General features: G+C 35.9%; 1 protein-coding gene and 1 pseudogene across 1 annotated transcript in view; one reads left to right on the forward strand and one right to left on the reverse strand.

Annotated features, from left to right (window-relative positions):
• DCDC1 (doublecortin domain containing 1) overlaps window positions 1–26977 on the reverse strand; it is a 426036-nt gene that overhangs the window by 248022 nt on the left and 151037 nt on the right. The gene's annotated exons all lie outside the window — the stretch shown is intronic.
• LOC117796866 lies at window positions 2664–2757 on the forward strand (annotated as a pseudogene).

Consider the following 26977-nt stretch of genomic DNA (forward strand, 5'->3'; position numbering starts at 1 on the left):
GTAGCATGCCTGATAGAGAATTTAAAGTAATGATCATAAAGATACATGACTTGAGAAAAGAGTGGAAGATATCAGTGAGACTCTTAAGACAGAACTGAGGAATAACATAGCAGAGATAAAGGGTTCAATAAACAAAAAGAGAAACACACTTGATGGAATGAACAGCAGGCTGGAAGAAGCAGAGGAATGAATTAATGACCTAGAAGACAGAGTAATGGAAGGTAATCAAGCTGAACAAAAGTGAGAAAGAGGAATTATGCAAAACGAGAACAGACTTAAGGAATTCAGTGACTCCATCAAACTCAGTAACATTCGTGTTATAGAAGTCCTAGAAGAAAAAGAGAGAGAAAGGGAGCAAAAAATTTATTTGAAGAGATGATTGTTGAAAACTTCCCTAATATGGAAAAGGAAACAGATATACAGATCCAGAAGGCACAGAGAACCCCCAACAAAATCAACAAAAGCAGATCCACACCAAGACATATTATAATCAAAATGGCAAGATGTAGCGATAAAGAAAAAAAAATTTAAGCACCAAGACAAAAGAAGACAGTTACATACAGAGGAAACCCCACAAAGATATCAGGAGATTTTTCAGCAGAAACTTTCCAAGCCAGAAGGAAGTGGATTTATATATTCAAAGTGCTGAATGGAAAAAATTTTCAGCCAAGAATATTCTGACCAGCAAGGCTATCATTCAGAATAGAAGGACAGATAAAGAATTTCCCAGACAAATAAAAATTAAAGGAGTTCATGACCACTCAACCAGCCCTGCAAGAAATATTAGAGAGGATTCTTTGAGCAAAAAGACCAAAATTGATAGAATGAATGTAGGAAACACAAAAGCAGTAAAAAAGAATATTTATGTAAAATATCAGTCAAGGAACTCACAAAATAAAAGGATGTAAGATATGACACCATATACCTAAAACGTGGTAAGGAAAGCAATAAGAATGCATTCAAACTTAAATGACCATCAACTTAATATAGACTGTTATATGCAGAAGATGTTATATACAAACCTAATGGTAACCACAAATCAAACAACACTAATAAATATGCAAAAAGTAAAGAGAAAAAAATCCAAATATATCACTAAAGAAAACCAGCCAATTATGAAAGAGGGAAAGACAAGAAAGGACCAGAGAAAATCTTCAGAAATAACTACAAAATGGGTATTTAAAATGGCAATAAATACATATCCATCAACAATTGCTTTGAACGTAAAATGGACCAAACACTCCAATCAAAAGACAACGGGTGACAGAATGGAGAAAAAAAACAACACCCATCAACTTGCTGTTTCCAAGAGATTGATTTTAGAGCCAAAGACACCTGGAGATCTAAAGAAAGGGGATAGAGAAATATTTATCAGGCAAATGAATGTCAAAAGGAAGCCAGAGTAGCAATACTTACACTGGACAAAATAGACTTTAGAACAATGACTGTAATAAGAGACAAAGGACACTATGTAATAGCAAATGGGACAATCCAACAAGAAGAAATAATAATTGTAAATATTTATGTGCTCAACATGGGAGCACCCAAACACATAAAACAGCTAATAATAAACACAAAGGAACTGACTGATAATAACAGTAGTAGGGGACTTTAACACCCCACTTACATCAACAGATCATCTAAACAGAATATCAACAAGAAAATAATGATTTTGAATAACAAAGTGGACCAGATGGATTTAACAGGTATATTCAGAACATTCCATCCTAAAGAGCATAATACACACACTTTTCAAGTGCCCATGGAACATTCTCCAGAATAGACCACGTATTAGGTCACAAAACAAGCCTCAACAAATTAAAAAAGATCAAAGTCAGCCAACGCGTCTTTTATAACCACAACGCTATGAAACTAGAAGTCAATCACAAGAAAAACTCTGGAAAGACCACAAATGTATGGAGGTTAATTAATATACTACTACTAAACAATGAATGAGTCAACCAGGAAATCAAAGAAGAAATTAAAAAATACATGGAAATAATGAAAATGAAAACAGAACAGTCCAAAACCTTAGGGATGTAACAAAAGCGGTTCTAAGAGGAAAGTTTATAGCAATACAGGCTAACCTCAAGAAGCAAGAAAAATCTTAAATAAACAACCTAACCTTATATCTAAAGGAGCTAGAAAAAGAACAAACAAAACCTAAAACCAGCAGAAAGAAGGAATAAAGATTAGCTCAAAATAAAAAATACAAAAACAAAACAAACAAACAAACAAACACAATAGAACAGATTAATGAACCAGGAGCTGGTTCTTTGGGGGAAAAAAAATAAAATCGATAAACTTCTATCCAGACTTATCAAAAAAAAAAGGGGGGTGGGAGAAATGACTCAAATAAGTAAAATGACAAATGAGAGAGGAGAGTTAACAAAAAACATCACAGAAATCTGAACAATTATAAGAGAGTCTTATGAAAAACTATATGTCAATAAATTGAACAACCCATGAATAAACTGAAATGGATAAATTCTGGGAAACATATAACCTACCAAAACTGGAACAGAAAGAAATAAAAAAATTTTACAGACCAATCACCAGCAAAAAAAAAAAAAAAAAAATTGAATCAGTAATCAAAAAACTCCCAACAAACAAAAGTTAAGAACCAGAAGCCATCACAGGTCAATTCTACCACACATTTAAAGAAGACTATACTTTCAGGGATCATTTCTATAGTTTGTTACCACACATTTAAAGAAGAATTAATACCCACCAGGGGAAAAGGAAACCAAAGCTGGAGGCATCACAATGCCTGACTTCAAGCTATATTACAAAGCTGTGATCATCAAGACAACATGGTACTGGCACAAAAACAGACACATAGATCAATGGAACAGGATAGAGACCCCAGAAATGGACCCTCAACTCTATGGTCAACTAACCTTCCACAAAGCAGGAAAGAATGTCCTATGGAAAAAAGACAGTCTCTTCAATAAATGGTGCTGGGAATACTGGATAGCCACATGCAGAGGAATGAAACTGGACCATTCTCTTACACCATACACAAAGATAAACTCAAAATGGATGAAAGACCTAAATGATAGATAGGAATCTATCAAAATCCTAGAGAATATAGGCAGTTACCACTTCAACATCAGCCACAGCAACTTCTTGCAAGACACGTCTCTAAAGGCAAGGGAAACACAAAAGTAAAAATGAACTATTGGGACCTCAGCAAGATAGAAAGCTTCTGCACAGTAAAGGAAACAGTCAACAAAACTAAAAGGCAACCTACAGGGGCTTCTGGGTGGCTCAGATGGTTAAGCATCTGCCTTCGGCTCAGGTCATGATATGAAGGGTCCTGAAATAGAGCCCCATGTCAGGATCCCAGCTCAGCGGGCAGCCTGCTTCTCCCTCTCCCTCTGCCTCTCCCCCTGCTTGTGCTCTCTCTGCCTCTCTCTCTCTCTCTCTCTTTCAAATGAATAAATAAAATCTTTAAAAAAATTAAAAAAACAAAAGGCAACCTACGGAATGGGAGAAGATATTTGCAAATGACATAACAGATAAAGGGCTGGTATCCAAGATCTATAAAGAACTTATCAAACTCAACATCAAAAAAACCAAATAATCCAGTCAAGAAATGGGCAGAAGACATGAAAATACACTTCTCCAAAGAAGACATACAAATGGCTAACAGACACATGAAAAAATCCACATCACTTGCCATCAGAGAAATACAAATCAAAGCCATAATGAGATACCACCTTACAACAGTTAGAATGTCTAAAATTAACAAGACAGGGAGCAACAAATGTTGGAAAGGATGTGGAGAAAGGGAAACCCTCTTACACAGTTGGTGGGAATGCAAGCTGGTACAGCCAGTCTGGAAAACAGTATGGAGGTTCCTCAAGAAGTTAACAATAGAGCTATCCTACAACCCAGCAATTGCACTACTGGGTGTTTACCCCAAAAATACAAATGCAGTGAAACAAAGGGCACATGAACCCCAACGTTCATAGCAGCAATGTCCACAATTGCTAAACTGTGGAAGGAGCCAAGATGTCCTTCAACAGGTGAATGGATAAAGACGTAGTTCATATATACAATGGGATATTACTCAGCCATCAGAAAGAATGAATACCTACCATTTACATTGCCATGGGTGGAACTGGAGGATATTAACTAAGTGAAATAAGTCAATCAGAAGAGACAATTATCATATAGTTTCACTCACATGTGGAATATAAGGAATAGTGCAGAGGACAATAAGGGAAGAGAGGTAAAACTGAATGGGAAGAAATCAGAGAGGGAGATAAACCATGAGAGACCCTTGACTCTGAGAAACAAACTGAGGGATGCAGAAAGGGAGGTGGATGGGGAAATGGGGTAACTGGGTGATGGGCTTTAAGGAGGGCACATAATGTGATGAGCACTGGGTGTTATACACAACTAAGGAATCATTGAACATCCTATCAAAAACTAATGACGTACTATATGTTGGCTAATCGAATTTAAATAATAAAAAAAAGAAAAGAAGAAGAAGAGTTAATACAAATCCTCCTAAAACTATTCCAAAAAATAGAAAAGGAAGGAAAACTTCCAAATTCATTCTATGAGGTGAGCACTACACTGATACCAAAACTAGATAAAGACACCACACAAAAAAAATGAGAACTATGGGCCAATATCTCTGATGAACATAGACACAAAAACCCTCAGCAAAATACTAGTAAACCAAATCCAACAATACATTACAAAAATCATTCCCTACAATCAAGTGGGATTTACTCCTGAGCTACAAGGGTGGTTCAATAATTGCAAATCAATCAATGTAATACATCATATCAATAAGAGAAAGGAGAAGGACCATATGATCATTTCAATAGATGCAGAAAAAGCATTTGACTAAGTAACACATCCATTCATGATAAAAACCCTCAACAAAGTAGGTTTAGAGGGAACATACCTCAACATAATAAAGGCCATATATGAAAAAGAAAAAAAAAACCCACAGCTGACATAATCCTTAATGGGGAAAGACTGAGAGCTTTTCCCCTAAGGTCAGGAACAAGACAGGGATGCCCATTCTCAGCACTTTTATTCCCAACATAGTACTGGACGTGTTGGCCACAGCAATCAAAAAATGAAAAGAAAAAAAAGGCATCCAAATGGACAAGGAAGAAGTAACATTGTCACTATTTGCAGATGACATACTATATATAGAAAACCCAAAAGACTACCAAAAACTGCTAGAACTGATAAATGAATTCAGTAAAGCTGCAGAAAACAAAATCAATGTACAGAAATCTGTTGCATTTCTATAAACCAGTAATGAAGCAGCAGAAAGAGAAATTAAGAAAATAATCCCATTTATAATTACACCAAAAATAATAAGATGCCTAAGAATAAACCTAACCAAAGAGGTGAAAGACCTGTACTCTGAAAACTATAAAACACTGGTAAAAGGAATTGAAAATGATGCAAAGAAATGGGAAGATATTTCATACTCAAGGATTGGAAGAACAAATATTGTTAAATTGTCTGTATTACCCAGAGGATTCTACAGAGTCAACGCAATCCCTATCAAATACCAACAGCATTTTTCACAGAACTAGAACAAACAATCCTAAAATCTGTATGAAATCACAAAGGACCCCTGAACAGCCAAAGCAATCTTGAAAAAGCAAAGCAAAGATGGAGGCATCATAATTCCAGACTTCAAGTTATATTACAAAGCTGTAGTGATCAAGAAAGACGGTATGGTACTGGTGCAAAACAGACACCTAGATCAATGGAAAGCATAGAAAACCCAGAAATGAACCCACAGCTATGTGGTCAACTCATCTTCAACAAAGGAGGAAAGAATATCCAATGGAAAAAAGACAATCTCTTCAACAAATGGTGTTGGGAAAACTGGACAGCAACATGCAAAAGAATGAAACTAGACGACACAAAAATAAATTCAAGATGGAGTAAAGACTTAAATGTGAGACCCAAAACCATAAAAATCCTAAAGAAGAACACAGGGAGTAACTTCTCTGACATTGTCTGTAGCATGTTGGTCCCGTGAGGCAAAGGAAACAAAAGCAAAAATAACCTTTTGGGACTACATCAAAATAAAAAGCTTCTGCATAGCAAAGGAAACAATCAATGAAACTAAAAGGTAATCTATAGAATGGAAGAAGATATTTGCAAATAACATATCCGATAAAGGGTTGGTATCCAAAACATAAAGAACTTAGAAAACTCAACACCCTAAAAACAAATAACCCAGTTAAAAATGGGCTGAAGACATAAACAGACATTTCTCCAAAGAAGACATACAGATGACCAACAAACACATGGAAAGATGCTCATCATCACTTATCATCAGGGAAATGCAAGTCAAAACTACATTGAGATATCACCTCACACTTATCAGAATGGCTAAAATCAACAATACATGAAACAACAGGTGTTGGCAAGGTTGTGGAGAAAGGGGAACCCTCTCACACTGTTGGTGGGAATATAACTGGTGCACTACCCTGAAAAATAGTATGGGGATTCCTCAAAAAGTTAAAAATAGCACTACCTTATGATCCGGCAATCTCACTATTGGGTATTTACCCAAAGTATACAAAAACAGTAGTTCAAAGTAGGGGACACAAGCACCCCTATATTTATAGCAGCATTATTTACAATAGCTAAGATTTGGAAGAAGCCCAAGTGTCCATAGATTGATGAATGGATACAGAAGATATGGTATATATTTTATTCAACCAATAAAAAGAGAATGAAATCTTGCCATCTGTAATGACATGGATGGAACTAGAGTGTATAATGCTAAGCAAAGTAAGTAAGTCAGAGAAAGACAAATACCACATGATTTCATTCATATGTGGAATTTAAGAAACAAAACAAATGAGTAAAGGGGAAAAAAGAGAGAGAGAGACAGAAACCAAGAAACAGATTCTTAACTACAGAGAACAAAGTGGCAATTACCAGAGGGCAGGTGGGTGGAGAGATGGGTAAATTGGTGCTGGATATTAAGGAGAGCACTTGTAATGAGCACTGGGTAATGTAGGGAGTTGTTGAATCACTACATTCTATATCTGAAACTAATATTACACTGTATGTTAATATTACACTGAATGTTAATTTAAATAAAAACTTAAAAAAGAAAAAAAAAGAACAAGACAAAAATCTCAGAAAAATACCTTAATGAAATGGAGATAAGTGATCTACCTGATAAAGAGTTCAAAGTAATGGTCAAAAAATGCTCACCAAACTTGGGAAAAGAATGAATGAACACAGTGAGAACTTCAAAACAAAGAGATGGAAAATATATGAAAGTACCAAAGAAAAGTCAAGAGCTAAATAATATAATGACTGAACTGAAAAATATATTAGAGGAGTTTAACAGCAGACTGATGAAGCCTAACAGTGAGCTGGAAGGCAAGGCAATGGAATTAAAGCAGATACAACCACAAAAAGAAAAAAGAATTTAAGAGTAAAGATAACTTAAAAATCTAAAGACAACATCAAGCAGAGTATTAGGAATTCCAGAAGGAGAAGAAAGAGAAAGGGGCAGAGAACTGATTTGAAGAAATAATGGCTGAAAACTTCCTGAATCTGGGGAAGAAAACACATTCAGGTCCAGGAAGCCCAGAGGGTTCCAAAAAATTGATCCCAAAGAGATCAATACCATCTATAAGTAAAATGTCAGAAGTTAAAGATAGAGAATCTTAAAAGCAGCAAGAGAAAAACTTGTTACATACAAGGGAAACCTTATTATTAGCAGATTTTCAGCAAAATGTTACAAGCCAGAAGCAAGTGGCATAACATATTCTGAGGGCTGAAGGGAAGAAACTTCCAATCAGAAATACTCTACCTGGAAAAGTTATCATTCAGAATAGGAGAGATAAGGTGTTTTCCAGATAAGCAAAAGATAAAGGAGTTCATCACCACTAACCTGGCCTTACAAGAAATGTTAAAGGAACTTTTTTAAGCTACAAAAAAAAATGACATAAATTAATATCAAGAAAATATATGAAGGTAAAAACGTAAATATATAGTAAAGGTAGTAAATTAATCACTTATACAGCTAGTATGAAGGTCAAAAGACAAAAGTCATAAAATTAACTAAAAATGCAATAATTACTTAAGGGATCCATAAAATTAAAAGATGTAAAATGTCATCAAAAACAAAATGTGGGGCGGGTATAAAAATGTAGAGCTTGGAATGGATTCAAATTTAAGTTGCTACCAACTTAAAATAGACTGTTTTATACATAGGACATTATATGTGAACTTCACAGTAACCACAAGGTGAAAACTTACAGCAAATACACAAAATAAAATGAGGAGAATCTAAACTTAACACTAAAGAAAGTTATCAAACAAGAAGGAAACAAAGAGAAGGAAGTATAAAAACAGCAAAAAAACAAAAACAAAAAACAATTAACAAAATAGCAATAAGTGCTTACCTGTCGATAATTACTTTAGATGTAAATGGACTAAATTCGCCAATCAAAAGACACAGAGTGGCTGAATGGAGAAAAAAAAAATAAGTCTTACCTATACACTGCCTACAAAAAGACTCACTTCAGAAGTAAGGACATAGAGTGAAAGTGAAGGGAGAAAAAAAGATATGCTATGCAAATGGGAACAAAAAGAAAGCTGGTGTAGCTATACTCATTTGAGACAAAATAGGCTTTAAAATGAAGACTGTAATAAAAGATAAAGAATAGCATTGAATAATGATAAAGGGGCCAATCCAAGAAGAAAATATCATATTTATAAATATATTATGTAGTCAACATTGGAGCACCAAAACATATACAGCAAATATTAACAGAAAAGGGAAAAATTGACAGCAATACAATAATAGTAGTGGACTTTAACACGAACTTACATCAATGTATAGATTTTCCAGACAGAAAATCAATAAGGCAACATCAACCTAAATGTCACATTAGACCAAATGGGCTTACTAGATATATACAGAATGTTCTATCTAAAAGCAGAATACACATTTTTCTCAAGTGCACATGAAATATTCTCCAGGCTAGAGCAAATATTAGGCCACAAAACAGGTCTCAATAAATCAAGAAGATTGAAATCATATTGAGCATCCTTTCTGCTCAGAAACTAGAAATAACAAGAAGAAAAATTGGAAAAAGAAAAAAATGTATGGAGATTAAATAACAACCAAAGGATCACTGAAGAAATCAAAGGAGAAATCAAAAAACACCTGGAGACAAATGAAAACAGAAATACAATATACCAAAATCTGTGGGATGCAGTACACTGAAAACTTTGAGACACAGAGGAAAGAAATTGAAGAAGATACAAATAAATGGAAAGATATTTTGTGCTCAGATATTTGAAGAATTAATATTGTTAAAAATGTCCATATTACCCAAAGAAATCTACAGATTCAAAACAATTCTTACTAAAATTCCGAAGGCATTTTTCACAAAACTAGAATAAGTAATTCTGAAATTTGTATGGAACCACAAAAGACCCCAAATTCTCCAAGCAATCTTGAAAAAGCAGAAAGCTGGAGGCATCATGTTTCCTGATGTCAAACTATACTACGAATCTGTGGTAATCAAACAGTATGGTATTGACATACAAACATCGATCAATGCAACAGAATAGAGAGCCCAAAAATAAACCCACACATTTATGGTCAATTAATTTAAAAAGAAGAGGAGATTTTATTTTTAAAGATTTTATTTATTTATTTTAGAGAGAGGGAGGAAGAGTGCAAGCAGGGAGAGAAGCAGAGGGAGATAATCCCCAGCAGACTCTGTGCTGAGTGCAGAGCCTGATGCGGGGCTTGGTCCCATAACCCTGAGATCATGACCTGAGCCAAAATCAAGAGTTGGACACTTAACCGACTGAACTATCCAGGTGCCCCTATAAAAGAGATTTTAAAAGAATTATAAAATTTATAAAAAGGGAGATAAGTGGGGCACCTGGGTGGTGTCACATCAGGCTCCACGTTTAGTGGGAAGTCTGCTTGAGAGTCTCTCCTTCTCCCTCGGCCCCCCCTTATTGCATGCTCTCTCTCTCTCTCACTCTCTCTCTGTCTCTCCTCTAAAATAAATAAATAAATCTTTTTTTAAAATGTAGATAAAAATATACAATTGGAAAAGGGCAATCTTATCAATAAATGGTGTTGGGAAAACTGGACAACTATGTGCAAAAAGACTGAAACTGGACCCCTGTCTTAGAACCATTCACAAAAAATAACTCAAACGGATTAAATATTTGAATGTAAGACCTGAAACTATAAAATCGCTAGAAGAAAACATAAACAGTAACCTCCTCAACATTGGTCTTAGTGATGTTTTTCTGGATCTGATTCCAAAGGCAAGGGCAATAAAAGCAAATAAACAAATGAGACTACATCAAACCAAAAAGCTTCTGCACAGTGAAGGAAACCATCAGTAAAACAAAAGGCAACCTACTTGAATGGGAACAGATATTGGCAAATTGTATATTTGATAAAAGGTTAATATACTAAATATATAAAGAATGCAAATAACTCAATAACAAACCCAAACAATCCAATTAAAAAATGGGCAGAGGATCTGAATAGACATTTTTCCATAGAAGACATACGGATGGCCAGTAGTAACACAAAAATATACTCAATATCACTCATCATCATCAGGGAAATGCAAATCAAGATCACGATGAGGTATCACCTCACACCTGTCCAAATGGCTATTATCAAAAAGACAAGAAGGGTGCCTAGGTTGGTTAAGTGGCCAGCTCTGGATTTCTTCATTTCAGGTCATGATCTCAGAGTCCTGGGATTGAGCATCAAGTTGGGCTCTGTGCTCAGAGGGGAGTCTGTTTGAGGAGCCTCTCTCTCCCTCGCCCTCTGTTCCTCCCTTATTTGTGCTTGTTTGCTTGCTCTCTCTCCAAAATAAGTAAATAAATCTTTTTTTTAAAAAGACAAATAACAAGCTTTAGCAAGAATATGGAGAAAAGAAAATCACTGTATAGTGTCGGTGAGAATATAAATTTGTGCAGCCACTATGGAAAACAGCATAGAGTTTCCTTTAAAAATTAAAAATAGAACCACCATATGATCCAGCAAGTCCACTTCTGGATATCTACTCAAAGAAAATGAAAACACTAGTTTAAAAAGATAAATGCCGGGGCGCCTGGGTGGCACAGCGGTTAAGCGCCTGCCTTCGGCTCAGGGCGTGATCCGGCGTTATGGGAATCGAGCCCCACATCAGGCTCTTCTGCTATGGGCCTGCTTTCCTCTCCCACTCCCCCTGCTTGTGTTCCCTCTCTTGCTGGCTGTCTCTATCTCTGTTGAATAAACAAATAAAATCTTTAAAAAAATAAAAATAAAAATAAAAAATAAAAAGATAAATGCCTTCCTATGTTCATTGCAGCATATATGGAAACAACCTAAGTATCCATCAATAGATGAATGGGTAAAGAAAATGAATGGACAAACAACACACACACACATACACACACTCAACATGGAATACTACTCAGTTATAAAAAGGGATGAAATCCTGCCATTTGTAACATCAATGGACTTTGAGGGTATTATGCTAAGTGAAATAAATTTTGTTTTTGATGACCTCGAAAGTTTTGAGGCATTCTGTAGAATATCCATCAATTGTGATTTGTCTGATGTGTGTTCTGATGATTAGATTGGGATCATGGTTTGAGGAAGAAAAACCAAAGGGTTAAAGTCATCATATCAAAGGTACCTACTATCAGTGTGGGTTATCACTATTGTTGTCAACTTCGATCACATGGCTTGAGCTAGTGTTTGTCAGGTTTTTCCATTATAAAGTTACTCTTCTGTTTGTCCTTTCTTTTATTGTCCTTTGAAAGGTCACTAGAAAAACCCATACTAAAGGAGTAAGGACTTATGTTCCACTTCCTTGAGCAAAAAGTCTCTACATCAGTTATTCAGACTTTTTCTGTACAGAAGATTTGCCTATTCTCCCTTTTTTATTTATCTGATCATTTTTTAATTTATTTCATTTATTTGATCACTATATACTCATGGATATGTATTTTATACTTCGGGTTATAATCTAAAACTATTTTGTTGCTCAAATTATTCCAGCTTTGGCTCCTGGGTGCTCTTTTAGTTAGCACCTATGTTTCTTTGATACACCCCTACTGATGTGTTTTTTGAGCAGTTTCTTACTTGTAGGCACTATAATATATCCCAGGATTATCTCATATGTTTCCTGCCCCAGTCTTAGAATCTGCCATTTTTCCAAGGATCCCTTGTTTCTTTTATTGAAAAATGGAATTAGAAACCAAAATCTGGACATCAGGAGTATTATTGCTTCTTGTCTGTCTCTGCTGACAGAACAAGGAAATATATGTATGATCTCTAGACCATGTATGTAATATATCTATAGATATTTCTATATGTAACCATCCATATCTATATTAGGCTAAACATGAGTTCATACTAATGTAACCATCCATATCTATATTACACTAAACATGAGTTCATACTAATTTCTTCAATTCTAATCAATCACCATATGGATCATTTCAGCCTTCTTTTCTTGCTTGTCTGTAATTTCCCATTCTAACAGTAAGAAACCTGACCCCCACCACTTGCTCTTTATTTATTTAGTTATTTAATTCCAGTACACATGTATAGTGTTTCCAGAATTATTATCCCAGAACCTTGTGGAAAACAACTTTATCACTAAAATATGTGCTTATGTACAATTCCTTCTGCATTTAGTTTTAGAGACTTCATTTTTTACCAGTTACTCAGATCAGTATATTTTCTTCCCACCCCCTTCAGTGAGGTTGTTTCGTACATTTATAATACAGGTGATTCTTTTGTTTCTATATTACATCCTGGAATCCCCAACATCCTATTTTTTTAAAAAAATTGTGTATATTAAGGTGCACTGCTCCTGCTGTAAAGTTAAATTAAATTTAGCATCAAATTTATTTTTGTATTTCAATTTGTTTCACAACATTGAAATAATTCTGGTTCAGACATAAAATACTTGTAAAGAGTAGTAGTTTAAATAGCTTCCCTTGCAATTTCAGTATACTTTTCCACAAATCTAAAAATTCAAAAGAGAAATAAAAGGAAAAAAAATGTTTCAGAGTTACATTACTGACAATATAGAACAGCTACTTGAATTTCTAATCATAAATATTAAATTTAGTGGGGGGATGGAGTAAATAAGTAATAAATATTAAATTTAGATTAAAAAATAACCCAGAAATTACAAAAAGCAATGACACTTTACTAATGCACTGATAGCTATACACAATATACTAGGTACTAAATTCTAGTTAAATGAGAAATGAATAGGTTAGACTTAGAAAATGCATTCAATACTGCTATATCATACTATACAGGTTAGGTTGTTTATTTAATAGGATTTTACCATGAAGTGACATGATACTGAACAAGTGCATTTTTGGCCACTATAAGCACATTTATTATGTAAATTCACCTGGCATTGAACAGAGCAGGGTACATGAATAGTAAAAGATAAAGCTTGTTATAGAGTTTTTTACATGCACAGCCCAAATTATGTTAAAGGTCACTATAGCACCACAATCTCCTAAACAATGGCATATGTGAAAGAAATTCAAATTATGCACAGTACACTTGAAAAACAAAGGTCTAAGTCCCGTAGTATGTATAGTTTGTATAAACCAACAAGAAAAATACAAATAACCTAGTAGAAAATGAGGAAAAGACATGAAAAAGTTGATACGAAATTAAATTTTAAAATGGCTTTTTTAAAAAGATTGTATTTATTTATTTGAGAGATAGAGAAGAAAAATGAGTAGGGGGAAGGGGCAGAGGGAGAGGGACAAGCAGACTCCCCGCTGAGCAGGGAGCCTGACTGGGGCTTAATCCCAGGACCCTGGGATCATGACCTGAGCCAATGGCAGATGCTTAACTGAGCCACCCAGGCACCCCTAAAATGACTTTTAAACATATAAAAAAATGTTCCGTCATTTATAATATGAGAAATGCAAAATAAAACTCAATGAGAATGTTTACTTATTAAATTGCTTACCTAATTAGATTGATGAAAATTAAAAATATCAATATATCATCAATGGGTAGGGGAAAGAGACACTTTCATATACTGTTATCTTGGAAAGGCAATTTGATAGTATCTATAACAATCTGATTCTTTTTCAGTTAGCAATTCTATATCTTGGAATACTATCTATAGATAATCACACAAGATCCCTAAAAGTGTGTACAGGAATATTCATTGTAGCATTGTTTGTAATAACCAAAGATTAGACAAAAATCAAATGTTTATCAACAGGGGACTGATAAAATATATTACGGTACGTCCATACACTATAAAGGCAGATATGTAAGGCATGAAATATTTCTCAAAATATATTGTTAACGGGGGCGCCTGGGTGGCACAGCGGTTAAGCGTCTGCCTTCAGCTCAGGGCGTGATCCTGGCGTTATGGGATCGAGCCCCACATCAGGCTCCTCTGCTATGAGCCTGCTTCTTCCTCTGCCACTCCCCCTCTCTCGCTGGCTGTCTCTTCTCTGTCAAATAAATAAATAAAATCTTTAAATATATATATATATTGTTAACCGAAAAAAATGTACCATGCAGTGTAAATAACATGCTATAATTAGTGGGGAAAGAAAAAGAAGAGAAGAAGAAAGTAGGAAGAGAGGTGAAATATTCTCTTAAGCCTGTTTATGAATGGAACATTCCTGGAAGAATACCCAAGGGACCAAGTGGTTGCTTCTAGGAGTTGGGAAAAAGATTTCTTTTCTGAGTACACTCTTATAGTATAAACCATTTATTACCATTTGCATGCATTATTTTTTACCTTAAAAATACTTCTTTAAAAGATTAAGAAATATTATTTATAAAATGAATGACTATATACTTCAATTAACTATCAACTATGAATACAGCCAAGAGTTTGTTCTTTAAAAAAAATTTTTTTTTAAATCTTAGTTTAGTATAATCAGGAATTGAAATTACGTAAGCTATTGTGTAATGTCCAAAACTAGAGAATAAAGGTGGACTCAATTTTTTACTGTGACTCTTTTGGATTGTTTAAGGTTTTAACCATAAGCAAATTTTTTCCCATTCAAATTAAAATGTGAACAAGAAAACATGTTCAAAGTTAAAAGAAGTTTAATCTTAAATTGCACAAAATGAAGTTCACCTGGAAGCACAAGTTAAAGCATTGGTTTTCCCATGGCATTTTAAAATTTGGACACATAAACAAATATATTTTTCTACAATGTCTATGTGTGTCCATTAGGCAAAAGTGTATGTACAAGTGTACACATAGGCATGTATGTGTATATATATATACCCATATACATATGTGTGTATATATGTGTGTGCATACATATGTATATCTAAAGAAATCAAATGTTTGTATTACCCTTTAGGGTAAATTAGTCTTTTAATTAATTTAATAATCTCTACATCTGATATGGGGCTCTAACTCACAACCCCAAGATCAAGAGTCACGTGCTCTTCCAACTGAACCAGCCATGCACCCCTAAGTATAAATTTTTAAAATACTGATTTAAGCCATTCCTCCCACTTAGAGTGCCCTCACATTTCCTCTCCAGCAATTAATATCTATTACTTCCTTCATGACAATTAAAAACTAGACTTTTCCTATAAAGTTCTTCTTGATTAATCAAATCCTACATTGAACAGATTTATATTCATTCATTCATTCAACAAATACTTATTTGAAGCCTGTGATTTGTCAAGCATTGGGCATACAGTGAAAGAAAAGACTTGTAGAGCCTATAGTCAGCAAAGGTTACATATTTTTCAAATAAGAATAATTATTTAAATCCAATATTGGTCAGTGCCACAAAGGAAAGGTCTGTGAGAGGTGTAAACATAAAAGAAGAATATCTCACCCAGCCTGGAAGGACATCTCTGAGAAGGTGAGAGTGAAGCTGCTGTGGGAATGTGAGGTGGAGTCAGCCAGGGAAAGAGCGGGGAGGAAAAGAATTCCAGGCAGACAGAATGCGGCAGTGAGGAGGCTGGGGTGTTTGACTTAAAGAAATAAGACCAGTGTAGCTGAGGCATATGGAGTAAAGGGGGAAACAATAAGTAATGAGGCTGGGGAAGCAGGCAGAGGCCTTGTAAGCCATGTTAAGTTATTCCTCTTACCCTAGCCCCTCAGGCCTGATTTAGGTTGTTTTACTATAGCACATTTTCTTTATTAATATTATCACTTTACTTTGAGAACGCTGATTTTGTCATCTTAGGTAAATTATAAGGTTCTAGAGGACAAAACTCTATCTAACTAAACCTAGGACATTGCTGTGCTTCTCAGTTACCTCATCTATGAGGATAACAATAGTGCCCACCTTTATTTGTGAGAACTAAAGGAGTTAATAGTTATTAAATAAGTAAAGGAATTAATGATGTAAAACACTTAGAAGAGTGCCAGAAGTATAGTCAGTCAGAGTAAATGTATTAGGTATTATTTTTTATTGAATCATCCACATATCCTTGGGAAGAACCCCCAGTTCTATGAATAGGATAATCAAGATAATAGCTCTCGCTTTCTCTGGGACAAGAGTTGGGCAGGATTGCTAGCACAGAGGATCTCCTACTTAAGATGGTTCAACTTAATGATTTTACAACTTCATGATCTCCCAATGCAATACACATTTGTAGGGTATGATCCTGTCGTGATTGTGGGCAGGGCAGCAAGCCACAGCTCCCAGCCACACGAACACGAGGGTAAACAACCAATATACTTACAACCATTCTTACCCATATAACTATTGTTTTTCGCTTTCAGTACACTTCATAAATTACAGGAGATATTCCATACTTTATTGTGAAATAAGCTTTGTGTTAGATGATTGTGCCCAACTGCAGGCTAACATAAGTGTTCTGAGCATGTTTAAGGTAAACTAGGCTAAGCTATGATGTTCTGTAGGTTAGGCGTATACATGCATTTTTTATTCATAATATTTTCAACTTAGGATGGATTTATCTGGATATAACCCCACCACAAATTGAGGAAGATCTGTAATCCCCTAATAAGACTAAGGATTTCCAATCTTCGGTTTCCTCAACTGTGACATAAACTTACTATGTACACAGTGTCCACTTGGGCCGCTCTGTAATGCACCCATCAGACTTGGGGCAAGGAAAACCAATGTGAACATGAAGTGCCTGACTCTTTCTGAGCCCTTTGTCTCTAACCCAGGAGTCTTGTGTCTTCGGCCAGCATCCATGAAGCTGTGATAATCTAATTTGTTGGCTTATAAACAGAATAGAAATCTCAGACCTTTCAGTTTCTGACAAACTTTAATGTGATTCTTTGCGAGATTTCCCATAATTTTCTGGCTTTTATAATATTTCTAGACCTTGATTTTCATTAATGCTCAAATCCTATTGAACTAGGATATTTCATTAAAGGATCAGAGGCATACTTTATCATTAAATTTTAAATATCTTGTTGGATCTTTAAAATTATATTAAAAACAGATTAAATAAAAGTGGACCTACTGTTTTTACTTGTAGACTAAATATATGTATTTAAGAATGTAACTGCTTGGGGCGCCTGGGTGGCACAGCAGTTAAGCGTCTGCCTTCGGCTCAGGGCGTGATCCCGGTGTTGTGGGATCGAGCCCCACAATCAGGCTCCTCTGCTATGAGCCTGCTTCTTCCTCTCCCACTCCCCCTGCTTGTGTTCCCTCTCTCGCTGGCTGTCTCTATCTCTGTCNCTGTCGAATAAATAAATAAAATCTTAAAAAAAAAAAAGCAAATTAAGCTCATTTCCTTTAAAAAAAAAAAAGAATGTAACTGCTTTGTCTCAAAATCATTTAAGTTTGTACACAAAAAATGAATGTAAGATTAAAATAAAGAAAAAGTTAAAAAGGAAAAATATAAGAAATAAGCAAAATGGGTTTTTTAATTTCCTCTGTATCACTTACCACAGCTTCAATTAACTAAGTGTGTGCTATTGTTTGCCTCATTTCTCAGCCTCCCACCATGCTCTAAGCTCCATGAAAGTAGGAATCATGTTTGTCTTATTCACTGTGAAAGCTACCTGACACACAGCAGATGTTTAACACATGTTCTCTTTTTTCAAATTAAGTATAAATGGAAGAGGGAGTGGTGGGGGACAGAATTATGGTTAACCTATGTGACTTTCTTACTAAAAGAACCCTGAGCAATGTTCCTGGTTGAAGCAGACAACTTCTCAGCCTCCTTTGTAAACAGGAGTGGACAAAGAGATATAAATGCAAATTGTGGGATTGCCAAGAAAACATGTTATGCCCTACCATATTTTCTCCTTATTGGTCCTTGGAATATACATGATGACTAGAGTTCCAGCAGTCCTTGGATCATGAGAGGAAAACCAGAGAATCTCAGAGACTTCAGCTTTGCTATCCTTGAGCTTCTGATGTCAGCAACTATCTACCTCCAGATTTCTCGTCTCGTGATCTAAGCCTCAATTAAGTAGGTTGTCTGTGATAGTGCAGTCAAATCTAATACTAATTAATACAGTCATGAAGTGAATGCCATGAATTTCTGTAAGTGGAACTATTATGCAACTGTACGTTACTCCATTAGTGATGAGAAAGTGGTTGGAAAAGGAGACATAAATTTATTGAAACATAAATCTAAAAAATAAATATTGGATGTCCAAGCAAACATATCAACAGAAAATAACTCTTAATACAAGTCGAAATGAGATTTCAACATCATCAAAAAATCATTAGTCTTAAATGTTGACTTGTTAAAAGTTAAAAGTTAGTTTCTTAGTAAATATTATGTTTTCATACTCCAAACATTACCCTGAAAAAGTTTAATAAGGCAACCTTTCATTTGTCATGGATTTACCACTTAATTTCTTGGACTCTTCTTTTTTCCTCATCCTTTAGATTTTACCAGTTAGCAAGCCTTTGTGAAAATTCTCGGATTACACTTTTTCTCTCTATTTCCAGAAAAATCACCCTAGGCTAGGCTTCCATTTTCTGATCCATAATTACTATAACTGCTTTCTAAATGGTCTTTCCAACTCCCCCCTTCTCATTCATCTATCTCATTTCATCTCAAATCCTTCCATTTCATTATGCCATTTTCTGTCTGTAGACCAATGACCATAGGCTAATCATCACACTTATTTTACTCTTGTATGTCTTAGCTCCCTACTAAAAGGTAACATTGTGAGAAGACATTTTGCCCAAACTTTTCCATAGTTCTCAATCCTATCTTCACATTAGAACCATTGGGAGAACTTTAAACAAACAAACAAACAGATGTTCCAGTATCTTTTTAAAACCCTACCCATCACAACAAATCAATGATGGAGATACAATAGTGAACAAGCAGACAGAATAAATCTTATTTTCTAGTTTCCTCACAGTTTTAATCAAATGATTCCGAGTATGTACGTACTCATATACATACGCATGCACACGCACCTACAACCTACCCCAAATGTAACTTACCCATCCTTTGAGTTTGAAATCAAGTCCCACCTCCTTTGAGAATTATTCTTTGATGACAACTATCAACACCAATCTCCCTTTCTTCTAACTCCATTTGATATACCCACCTACACACAATGTCTTTAAGCTCCTGTGGTTGTTATTTTCCTGTATCACACAATTAGCACCTCACTATATGCTGTCAAGTTGCTCATCTGTAAAACAAGCACAATGATCTAGTTGACCTCAAAAGTCCCTTCCTTCGACTCTAACAATCTCTGAATTTATGGTTTTTCTATATTACCCAATTTAGCACTCATTACAGATGATGTTCTCTACTAATTATGTGATGTCTATATATTTTCTGTTGCCAACTAAAGTACAGGTCTCTTAAAAGAACATGGTTTTATAGCTCTATGGTATATTCCTGCCCTCAGCACAATACCAGATGCTTACATGTACACTGATATCTTAAACCAGATCCATTATAGTATAAACAACGGAGATGAGTTAAGCGAAATCCTTTTAGGAAGCAGTTTTTTACAAATTAGGAGCGTGAGCTTTGGAGACAAACTGACTGGGTTACCCAGCCCCTACACTTACCACCTATGTAGTAATATTACTTGAGGGAGTTACTTAAGACTTAGTTTTCTCACTTGTGAGAAAGAATTAAGAGTACCTACTCAAAAGGTTGTTGCAAGGATTAATGAGACTACACACACACACACACACACACACATATATATATGTATATTACCTGGCATGTAACAAACTTTTTATAAATGTTAATTATTATTGATTGGATAAAGGCAATAAAATATTGAAATTGAGGATTAAAAGAATAAAACGATCATGTTGATGACTGTGGGAGACTGGGGATGTAGATCCAGACAAGTTTAATATGCAAAATAATATAAAGTGGCAGTTCAAATAAAATTGGGCACCTACTCAGAGCAAGGCCCTTAGCTCAGGCTCTGTTATAAGGCAGAGAACCAGGCCAGAGAATGACTCTCACATTCTCTTTGTCCCACTTTCTTTTTCTTTTTCTTTTTTTATTTCAAGTTTTTATTTAAAGCATTACCACACTGAAAAGGGCAGTTGAGTTCTCCATTCAGTTATTCAACAAATATTATTATTTTCAGGATACTATACTAAGTGTTAAATTATAACAAGTGCGTTGTGCCCTCATGATATTGTGGTACGTTTAATAAGATAAAGCACACATACAAACAAAGCAGAAAGCACAAAGGAGAAAGGGGTATTTGACATAAGAAATATATACATAAATCATCGCAGAAGTTTACAGAAGTGAGAAATAAGGGAGGACTTTAAATAAGAGATTACAACCAACTGGGCCTTGGAGAGACAAACATTTAGGTTAAGGAGCATTCTTGCCTTCCCTGGGTTGAAGCAATGTAAGTTAAGCTCCCAAAAGGAAAATGTGGAACACGTGTTCATGCTGAAGACTTCCAGGGTAAAGGTAGAGAGTAGAAAGTACGCAATAATGGCCAAAGTTATCATCACTTCCAGATTTAGTTAGGACATCTGGACCTTCTGTTTTCCAATCCTTTTGACAAATCCTACACGTTATTTTATGAGAATAATACTATTCCTTGAATAAAACATCTTAATTTCTATTTACTTGGAGACAGGAACAATAACAAATTTCCATTTCATACTCTGTAATCTGATGTTTGATCCAGCCACCTCAACAACAAAACAGCACCACATTCCCTAAAGGCTACTGCATTTCAGGATCAAAGATTTCTCCTGCCTACTTTATACCTACTCTTTGTTTGGGCCAAGAGGCTACTGAGATCCAAGTCTCAATAGCTGGGCTTAGATAAGAGATGAGAAAATCAGCAACCTAACAGGACAGTTCAGAAGCAACGCATAAGAAAAGACCACTGGATCCATCACTAGAACAGAAGTAGATAAACTTTTTCTTTAAAGAGCTAGATAATAAATGTTTTCAATTTCACTAGTCACGCAGTTTCTGTTGCAACTACTCCATTCTGGTGTTATAGCATGAAAGCAGTCATAGACAATACATAAACAAATAAACATGGCTGTGTTTCTATAAAACTTTATTTACAAAAACAGGTTGCAGATCAGATTTGGCCCATAGGTTATAGTTAGTTAATCCTTGGTTTGTAACAACTAAGATTTATTTTTGTCTTAACCTACATGTCAATTGTAGGTTGACTAGACACATCATATCTCTTTACTCCAGGACCCACAATGATGGAGCAGCCACCATCCCCACCAGTCACAGTGGTAGAAGAAAATTCTGGGGCGCCTGGGTGGCTCAGTTGTTAGGCATCTGCCTTTGGCTCAGGTCATGATCCCAGAGTCCTGGGATAGAGCCCCACATCAGGCTCCCTGCTCAGCGGGAAGTCTGCTTCTTCCTCTTCCACTCCCCTGCTTGTGTTCCCCCTCTCACTGTCTCTCTGTCAAATAAATAAACAAATAAAATCTTAAAAAAAAAAAGAAAGAAAAAGAAAATTCTGAAGTGTCTTGAACAGGAAATAAAAGGCTTCAACTTATTGGCTAGAACTAGTCACTAGTTCTGGCTCACCCAACACCAGGGGCCTCCTAGTATAAATCATATGATGTCTGAAAAGCAGAGAGCCTGAAATATTTGGCAAAGCAAATTAGTGACTACCAGAATCAAGTTTAAATCAAAGAATGTTTTTTTGGAAAGTTTTCTTTCATTCAAACAACTTTTGTGTGTATAGTACTGACAAATTGTAGCCCATCAAAGTAAGCTTATAGACATTTCAACTGATCTAATAATCACTCTAGATAGGTATAGTTGAAAGACTCATGAACTCTCAAAAGATTTATTCTTCTGTGAGAAATTCATTTGGCATATTTTACTTTATATAATACATTAAGAAAGAGTAATTGATAAAAGAGAAAACAAATGATTGAATGAAATGAATGAAAAACCTGATGGTCAGAGTGACAGATTTCCATCATGTAAAAGGTGCAAAATAGCTTAGATATGCATATATATAATTACAGATCTTATTATGCTTCTTAATAATAATTTTCAAAAATTATATCTTTTCCCTATCAACTAAAGTTCAGATCCAAGATGATACCTTCTAATATCTATTAACCAGATTTTTCTTTTCTAGTATCTTTTGAAAAAAGCAATTATCAGCTTTAGTCTAAGAATTCTAAGACTGTTTTAATTATGAGAATAAACAAGAGGGGTTACATATTAATTTTTAAAAGAGCTAGAGACATTTCCTGCAAATGCCATTCATTGTTAAATTAATGAGACTAAGTTGAAAATAGGATTTTCCATCCACATTATTGTCTACTTACTGATATCAGTATAAAGAAGTCCATAAACTAGTAGTTACCAATAAAAGGACCTCCCAATCACATGTACTAATAACAAGTGATAAAATTCCAAAGAAATGATGCACATATAAACAGAATCACAGACTCTTTAGAACTGGAAGACCTGAGAAGGAATCAATTTGACTTTCTATACCACTCAACTCTCGAACGGAAAAACAAGTGACCATGAAGATTATATATAATGCCTAAAGGATAGAGGCTGATTTACTCTCAAAATCAAATTGATATTACAATTTTAAATTTGGAAAAATATTTTGTTTTTACAATAAAAACTACAGAAAGTAAATGTACTTTGTTAAGGGTGATTGAAGATAATAAAGTGAGAAAAATTTGGAGTGGGCCCAGTAAATTAACTCCATGTATACTGTTATAACACCTGATGCTCACTCACACAGGTACAGTACAATTAGAAATAGATCTGTGCTGCATTTGATAAAATAAGAATTTCACATTTTAAGGTGAGTATATAAAAACCAAAGCTGATTATTTACTTATTGCAATACAATAACCAAAAAGGAATTTCAAACTCTCCAACACTTCTTTCTGTAACATCCTCCATTTCATTGAATTAAAGTTTACTCTGTCTCTGGATTGCATAAATCAGACAGTTTCCAATTTCCTGTCTTCGGGAACTATTTCAATTGGCAGACAGTAAGCCACTAAAGTAGATGTATAGTAAATAAATAAAAATTTAGCTTACTGTGGAACAGGTTTGCCTAGATACCTGGAATAGCCTCACTTTCTCAACAACTGCCATTAACCCTGTTCAAAATATAAAATTACTATGATAAACTCTACAAGATTTCCCCGTGCTTCTCTATACACACACACACACACACACACACGCACACACACACACAGAGAGAGAGGCACATGAACACGTACATGCACACACCTTTTTAGATAGCTGAAGGTGGAAGCCAAAAAAAAAAAGAACATAGGATGAAGCTTTCATCAAGTTAGGATGTGCATATTCTTCAAAGGGAAAAATCCAGTCTTATTTATCTCATTAATGTGCTGCCTGTATAAAAACACATTTTGAAATGGCATAGTGTGGCCTTCATAATCTGAATACCATTTTATTCATAATTTCACAGACTTTTTTTTTTTTAGAAATAGTTTTGGCACTTCTTTATTCTTCAAAATGTGATATTCTATGCCATGCCAGTTTAGAAAGCTCTTAAATTATCAGCACGTAGACACAAAACCTATAAACTTCCTGAGTGAAATAGCTTTTTGAATCACACGGAATATAAAGAACTCCTGCCACTGGAGAAATTCCCAAGAACTCTTGCCTATTGATGTTTCCCAAAACTTTACTTTGAGAGGAAAACTGGGGGAAAGTTCCACGATAGCTATTGATGGCTAAAGTTATCAAGTTTTAAGTTTTGTTAAAGATCATAGCTCTTTTTAGCTATTATATGTGATGAAGAAAATTGTACTTAGATTTCTGGTTTGTGGCTAAAGAAACCACACCATTTTATCAAGACAGGGAAAGCACCACAATAGTAAGCTGTCTTTGAAGTTATAATAAGATTTATCCATTTCTTTTAAAAATATTGTTGGTTATCAAATAAATGTAAGCACTAACCTAGGTGCTGGGAACAAAATGGTCTCTGTAGTGAATATTTTTTTCTCCTTCCTTTCCTTCTTTCTTTTCTTTCTTTCTTTCTTTCTTTCTTTCTTTCTTTCTTTCTTTCTTTCTCTTTCTTTCTTTCCTTTTCTTTCTTTTCTTTCTTTCTTTCTTTCTTTCTTTCTTTCTTTCTTTCTTTCTTTCTTTCTCTGTCTTTCTTTCTCTCTCTTCTTTTAAAAAATTATCCAATATTCAAGTTTCTTTTCAATTTAGGGGTAATTTAGGGAGCATTCCTCACTGAGTCCAGTATTAGTGGGTGGTAGTGCTCTGTCTTATTCCCATAAAAGCCAAGGGGGAGGACCCTTCTTGGGAGCACAGGGTATAGACACATGAGCAAGATTCAGCCCCTCGGATGCCCTTACCTGGATTTTCCATCTGGAGTGAGCAACCCAAAGACAAGATGGAGAAGCCTCTTCCTCCATCTTCTGTTGATTCTCTATCATTTCAATACTTTCTTTGTTTTCTTTGGTTTGGTTTAAGGTAGCCAGTTGGATTTTGTGTATTATTATTGAAAATCCTGATTAATGCAGTCTGAATGAAGCAAATAAACAACAGTGCTGAATTCACAATCAAGATGTGTAGTGAGAATCAGTGGAGAAATATTCCTATTTATTAAACGTTCTGCATCATTCGCCATCAAGCACTAGTTTCCAAAACTCTGCTCAGCAATCTGCAAGAAGGTTTTAGACTCATTGTCAGGGCAGTCAATTGTGTGGAAAATAAAATAACAATATGTCAAAACCCGGTTATCTGCCTTGCTTTAACATTTGGATGCCAATCACAAGTTATATTCCACACTGAGTTTTGTGGGTTGTCAAAAGGAAAGAATTTTTGCTGAATTCATGAAGATCTGAGTTGCCATGCAAAAGACCAGCTGCTTCAAAAACTGATCATCTTGGAGGAGCTTGGGATGTTTAGCAGGTAATTTGACGTTAATACGCTAAACCTGAAGCTTCAAGGGAAAGCATCAACATCACTGCTAATTTCAATAATTGTATCCAACATTTAAACCCAAACAACTATGGATATAGCAAATTGGTGCTAAAATGCCCTTCATTTTCTCATTTTGATGATGCTCCCAAATGTGTACCTCATCATGGGACTCCCTGTTTCCCTCCTGCATCCATTCTCCCCAGAGGATCCAGAGAGATCTTCCCAAATATAAATCAGTGCCTTTAACTCCCCAGCTTGTGGTGCTCCAAAGACTTTCCACCACACTTACCATGAAATCCCAACTTCTCCACAGCTGCCTACTAGCCTCATATGACCTGGTCCCTGTGTGTTCTCAGAGCTCAGCTCCCTCCACTCTCTTCCTTACTGAGACATACTTTCCTTCTTTCTACTTCCAAACACTCCATGCTCATATTATCTGGGCCTTTTGCACTAGCTCTTCTGTATCCCTGCAGAGAGTTAGATTATCATTGTCCTTCAGGTCTTGGCTTAAATACCACCTCCTCATTCTCACTGAGATGCTTCTCCAGGTCCTCCTTAGCCAGGGACACAGTGGGCAACAGAGAGATGCCTCAGCCCACATGCTGCCAGAGGAGCATGTCCTGTGTTTTTCAGTCACCAGCAGAGATCACCAGGAACATCAGTGGGAAGAGCCAGTGGCCCACATGCTTACTCAGCAAGTTGATCAGGGTAGGGTACTTACTTTGTGGATAGACCAAAAGGGTCAGTGACCCAGGACTGGATACCACCCCAGAAGACTCAGGATGTCTTTGGAGGGAGGAAGGGAGAAAGACCTCATGACTGAGGGAACACCTGGACACACGTGTGGTGGGCTGAGATGATGTCAGAGGAGCAGAGCCTTGCAGGGAATATCAGCTGATCCCATGGGAGACGTGTGGGGTGGTTGAGACCCAGGACCAAAATGGGCCTCTAAGCAGTAATGGGACACAGATTCAGGATTTCCACCTTTCTACATTGAGCAGAAATACTAGGGTCCTGGTTGTCCCTATGGGCTGGGGTCCAGTCTGATCTGGAAGTTGACACCCAGGTGCTTCCACTCTGGCAGGGAAACATACACCGTCCCTCTGACCACTGACCATTCTTGTGTAGTCAGCAAGGCCTTTCCCACACCAAAGGACTGACCTGGTCCCCCAGGCCTGGCCTTTTGCAGCTTTGGCTCATCCTCAGGATTCAGTCTTTAGGTGTGAGCCCCACACTCTCTGTGCCCGTTGCAAGCCTATCCTGAGACTTCGGGACACAATTATGGGCCACACATCAGCAGGTCTTCTTGGCCTGGATGCTCATTCTAACCCATCCCAGAATAAATGAAAACTTCATGTGAAAAAAAGAAAACACCACCTCCCCAGGGAGGCCCTCCTTGTCTAGCCACCCAGTCATTCACTGTGTAAATTAACCTCACTGGGTCCAGTCTATGCCCCACCACAGGCCCACAAAAAACATCTATCTCTGTTCCTTGCCAAAATGGCCCTAGTGACCACTCATTACAGTTCCTCCAGCAATAAAGCTCTGACAGCCATGACCACGATAGCCTTTATAGGCCAACAAGCCCCATAGAGAGTGCCAACTAACAAGGAGAGGCCACCAACTTTC

Source organism: Ailuropoda melanoleuca, chromosome 16 (genome assembly GCF_002007445.2).
Source record: "Ailuropoda melanoleuca isolate Jingjing chromosome 16, ASM200744v2, whole genome shotgun sequence".
Lineage (NCBI taxonomy): Eukaryota > Metazoa > Chordata > Mammalia > Carnivora > Ursidae > Ailuropoda > Ailuropoda melanoleuca.